Source organism: Myotis lucifugus, unplaced genomic scaffold (assembly GCF_000147115.1).
Source record: "Myotis lucifugus unplaced genomic scaffold, Myoluc2.0 scaffold_143, whole genome shotgun sequence".
NCBI lineage: Eukaryota > Metazoa > Chordata > Mammalia > Chiroptera > Vespertilionidae > Myotis > Myotis lucifugus.
In genome coordinates, this window is record NW_005871191.1 from 3,124,425 (window position 1) to 3,130,424 (window position 6,000).

The following is a 6,000-nucleotide window of genomic DNA, read 5'->3' on the forward strand; positions in this document are numbered from 1 at the left end:
CCCCAAAGATGAAGATTCTACTCCTGTCTTACCAATTGATTCTAAGTGCTTACTAACACAGATATTTAAGTCCTTTCTCAGAGTTCAAAATGAATCTGATATTTTTTTTGTAGTGGTTCCCATAAATGTCCAAATATATACACCATGCTGTTGTATAAACAGCTTTGAACTTGAGATCCAAAGAGCTGGACTTGACACGTCATAGTTGGCCATCAGCAAGTCCTTTATTCTTTCTGGGGCTCAGTTTCCTTATCTGTAAAGTAAAGCTAAAAAATCCTCACCTATCTCTGAGGAGGTTATGCGAATTTAATGAGCTAAGGCATGTGAAAATATGCAATGATTATAAAGCTTCAGACTTTTATCTTAAGCCTTATGATATGTAGGAAGTTTAGAAAGAAATAAAGATTTAAGATTTAGTTCTTAAGTGATTATGCTACTAGGAATTTTGGTTATGACTGTTTTCAGTACATTAGACATACTACTCACTCAGGGGTTTGACCCTATGCCTAAAATCTACAAAATTTCAACATCTATCCATTGCTCTTAGAATTTTTTCAAGCACTTTGTGAACTGTGAATCATTGTACAAATTAAGCTGTTACTAAAATGACTAGTGCTATTATACTAAGAGCCAGTGAGCCACCGGTTTCAGAAAAGCCTGAGGCTAGATTAATTAATAAGGGCTGGGCTGAGGAATTTTTTTTTTCTTGGAACCCACAAGGCATATCCTTTATGAATAAATCTGATTCCCAAGAAACTTGACTATCCAGAGGATCACAAGATCCCAGCATGCTAGTAGTCAGCATCCCCAAGGTCAAAAGACCATGGTGACCAGCAAAGTAGCAAGAAAAGTATTTACTGTGTTATATAGTGCTTCACAGTTTTCTAAGCTCTTCTACGTATTACAAACCAAATGTGTAATATGGCCCTCAACATTTCAGAGGTGGCAACAAAAGGAAGGAAGGAAATATCAGGATTTAAACCACTTATATATCTTAAAGCAAAACTTATATATCTTAAAACAAACAACAGTTTAATGTAAGCTCTTAACTTGTCTTCAAAGAATAATGCTTTGGCCCAGCCAGCATGACTCAGTGGTTGAGTGTTGACCTATGAACCAAGAGGGCACAGTTGGATTCCTGGTCAGGGTGAGATCCTCAGTGGGGGGGTGTGCAGGTGGCAGCTGATCAATGATTCTCTCTCATCATTGATGTTTCTATCTCTCTCTCCCTCTCCCTTCCTCTCTGAAATCAATAAAAATTAAAAAATAAAAATAATGTAAAGTACACAGATGTATATCAAAATGAGCTATAACAATAATATCCATCAACAGATAAAGCTATGCCATTTATACAATGAAATGGAGATTTGTGCCCATGCAGTATTCACCCCTCCCCCAATTTCTAGTTGTCTGTAGGAAAATATCACTCATTTTAGCATCCATGTACTTTGGGTGGTATTGACCTCTTGCTTTAGTCTTGGGGTCAGCCCTAATCGCTCTACGTGTCTGGATAATCCTGACCTTTGTTGTTATTCATAAGTGGTCCAATCACAATAAATCTTAGAACTTTTGTTTGGAGGATATTAGAAGCATCTTTCTTCCTAGGATGGGAACTAGCCCAGCATCTTGCTGACGATCATTTTAAGACGAAGAATGAAGCCAATCTGATGATAAATGCATCCAATTGGAAGAGCGGAGTAGAGGTGTGTAGTGAAAAGAGGTGAAGCCTAATCCATCTCAGGGGTTTACAGTTAGGGAAGCCAAGACCTATAGTGCTTAAGCTACTTTGAAATTGATTTTCTTTTCTGGCCACACAATTCATTCTAAATGGTATATTTACAACATAAAGTACTTTTGCATCATATATTACATAATTGGACACACACAATAACTCAGTGGAGTGGGTGTTAAGTGTCATCTCCATTTTACAGAAAAGGAAAGAAGTCTCATAGGTTCATGACCTGCCTAAGGTCCATACCAGGTAAGAGGTGGAGCCAGAAATACAATCAGGTGTTCTAGTCTCAAACAATTGCTTCCTATCTATCATGTCATGCCAAATTTGACATGCCAAGTTAAGGGCAGATTTTTAAACTTTCATGACCTGTTGGGGTCCAGCCCCAACGGGTCCAGGGGTCCCCAAAGGTGTGGACGGAGTCAGCGAAGAATGAATGACATGGAAACTGGTTTCAGTTCATCAGCATAGCGAGGTTCTCCCTCCAGGATCTCCAGCGAAGTTCTGGCTAGGATCTCCAGCGAAGTTCTGGTCAGGATCTCCAACCAAGTTCTGGTGCCATGTTCTCTCGCTAGGTTCTCCAGCCAGGTTCTCCAGGTTCTCCAGCCAGGTTCAGTCACCAGGTTCTTTAGCCAGGTTCTATCCAGGTTCTTTTGCCATGTTCTGGCTAGGTTCTCCAGTGAAGTTCTGTAGCCAGGTTCTGTCCAGGATCTTTTGCCATGTTCTCTCCCTAGGTTCTGACTCTAGGTTCTCTGTCTCTGGGTTCTGTGTCCTGTTGTCTTGTTACATCTGTATTTATACCAGTTGATTCCAATCCTATCAATCTCTATTTCAAAGGTTAGGGCGTTTCTTATCTCCATTCCAGGGAGTAAAGATTATGTAGCTTAAGTGTGATTGTTTGTAGTTAAAGTGATTAACTACCCACCTGGCACTTAGTTAAGGGGTTTTATCCCCTCCCTAACTTCAGGGAAAAATCCCTACCTGGGGAAACAACCTTTCTTGGAGAGGTGACCTTGGTTAAAACACATAGCGCCAAGAAGGTGAGCAAACATATTAAGAACAGTATGCCATATATGCCAGGTCCCTTGAAACAGCAAGGGCAGATTTTTAAACTTTCATGATCTAGGCAACATATAAGCTTTTGTAACTATTAATGTTAAGACATGATAGGCACATATTACAAAATCTAGAATCTCAGTTTGTGGTTTTCAGCAGTGGTTGGATTCCTTACATTTTTCATCTTTCTGCCATATGGGCTCTAACCTGTGGTGTGGGTATGCTTTAACTTTCACTGAGTGTATTGCAGTTCTTACTCTGTACTATACAACAAGGCAAAAATATGGATCTTGAGTTATATGAAAGTTGGGTTATACACATCTCATGGTTAGTGCTACTAGTACTAATGTTAAGAGTGCCCAGTGGAAATATTTGAATTGCTCTCAATTTCAAAGCATTATTTTTATTTTTTATTGATTTCAGAGAGGAAGGGAGAGGGAGAGAAAAATAGAAACATCAATGATGAGAGAGAATCATTGATCGGCTGCCTCCTGCACACCCCCCACTGAGGATCGAGCCCTGACCAGGAATCCAACTGCGCCCTCTTGGTTCATAGGTCAACACTCAACCACTGAGTCATGCTGGTTGGGCCAAAGCATTATTCTTTGAAGATGAGTTAAGATCCTACATTAAACTGTTGTTTGTTTTAACAATGTTTCCCTAAAAAGCCATTTCTTCAATGTCATTGGTATGGGGTCTTATTGTAATAGAAAGGTTCAATTGATATGCATTCATTTGTTTGGCAAAAATTTATTGAGGACAAACTATGTATCAGAAACTACTAGAACTCAGTTACATCTATGAATAAAACTATAGTTTATCCTACCCTTAGGGTTACCTGTTCACTTATTTTAATTCAGTCAGCCAATTAGCAATTATTGAGTGAGCATTGGGACTGTGAGGGATTTAAGATGTGGCCTTTGTCTTTGATGAGCTCACAGTAGAGTTGGAGAAAAAAATGGAAATACTGAAACATTAAACTATTTAAGAACAATTAAATTATATGTCTGTAGCACTGAATCTGTTTACAATTGGTAGCCACACAATGAATATCACTGTGGGCCCAATTTTCAGAAAAGACTTCAGAAAGCTAGTGGAATATGAACCCAGTAAGAATAGGGGCAAAAATACTATTTTCCCTAAAAAAGGGTTCTATTAGACCTACCTCCAAGAATCTGGCTCTAAAATATGCTTGATTTAAGCAAGGAGTCCAGCTCCTTTTAGTTGGTGTCAGAATCCACAAAATAGTAATAAAACTAAAACCTTGTTCATGGTGTTCATGGGTGGTTATGATTATTCAATCATATGATATGTGATATGAAAAGTATTTTTACTGCTTTCTGTTTTATTTCTGTTTTAAATAACAGAAAATCAATTTTAATTTTGTTTTAAATCAAGGGTGGTGAACACTTTTTTTTCTGCAAGAGCCATACAAAATTATTAACCTAAAAATTAGCCTGCTATATTTGGTCAAATATTTAATTAACTTACTCCTAATGCTTGGCGGGGCCAGACAAACTGATTTTGCGGGCCTTAGAAGTTCCCGCCTGAGGGCTGGATGTTCCCCACCTTGGTTTAAGTAATACAAGGAATGTATTCTCTTTCTTAAATTGGGCCAGATCCGGCCTGTTTGAAATGAATAAAACTAAAAAAAAAAAAAGACTGTACCCTTTTATATAATGATGTTTACTTTGAATTTATATTAGTTCACACAAACACTCCATCCATGCTTTTGTTCCGGCCCTCCGGTCCAGTTTAAGAACCCATTGTGGCCCTCGAGTCAAAAAGTTTGCCCACCCCTGGTTTAAGTAATACAAGGAATGTATTCTCTTTCTTAAATTCATAGCTTCAGGCACATCTTGATTAGGGCTCTACTTTGTTTCTCTCTGAATTTCTCTAATATCTCCTTTTGTGTATAATGGTTTTATCTTCAGGCTCCCAGCATTTTTCAGAGGATGGCTCTGAGACCACCCTCATCAGAACAGTCTATTCCAGATTTTCCAATCACAGCCTGTAATGATTACAGGGCTTTAGCTAACTACTTAGTAGAGCCCAAGTCTGTTTATTCTTATTCCAAAGGCACCTAGAGGAAATCGAAGTCTGAGACTCTGTGATGTTTATCTCAGGTCTCTTTTGCCTGTGTCCTTCCCTCAGACATTTGACACATACACCATAGTCTTCACAGGGAAATCTATAGAGGGAGAAGCAGATGGAAAGTGAACTTGCAGACAATATCATCAGGATTTTTATTGCAGCAACATAACTGGCTCTGGCTTTGTTAGAAAAAGAAAAGAAGTTCATAAGACAGATATGTGGTACTCACAGAATTGACAGGCGGCTGCAGGACCAGGTCAGGAGACAGTCAAGGAAGCATGAGAGACCTGGAGGGTTAAGCATCAGGAACCAACCCACAGGTCTGGCCACAGCAACAGTCTAGTCCAAAGTCTGCTCTGCAATGCAGATGACTTCCAACTCTCCTGAATGCTTGCACTATTTACTCAAGATTTAAGCCCCTGGGAGATGTTGCCTGATCAAATGGAAGTCACATGTCTGTTCTGTTATATATGGGATGGAGAGGGAAATATGGTACTTTGGGCTTCTGCGATAAGAGTTAGTTACTACCTCCTACCAAGACTACACATAAAAGGGAAGTGTCGAGGAAGGAAATAAGAAGTGGAACTATAATTCAATAGCAATCAATCAACCGGTAAATAGGCAAAGAGCTTGAATAGACAGACATTTCTCCAAAGAAGACATGAATGGCCACCAGGTACATGAAAAGGTGCTCAACATCTCTAATCATCAGAAAATGCAATCAAATCCACAATGTGGTGTCAACTCACACCAGTTAGGATGGCTATTATAAAAAACACACAAAAAATAGTGTTAGCAAGGATGTGGAGAAATTGGAACCCTTATATCATATTGGTAGGAATGTAAAATGGTGCAGCTTCTATGGAAAACAATATGGAGGTTTCTCAAAAAAATTAAAAATAGAACTACTCTATGACCTAGCAATTCCACTTCTGGGTAAATTCAAAAAAATTGAAATTATGATCTGGAAGAGATATCTGTACTCCCATGTACAATGCAGCATTATTTACAATAGCCAAGATATGGAAACAGTCCAAATGTCCACCAGCACACCCCTACTGGGGATCGAGCTTGCAACCCAGGCCTGTGCCCTGACCGGGAATCTGACTGGTGATCTC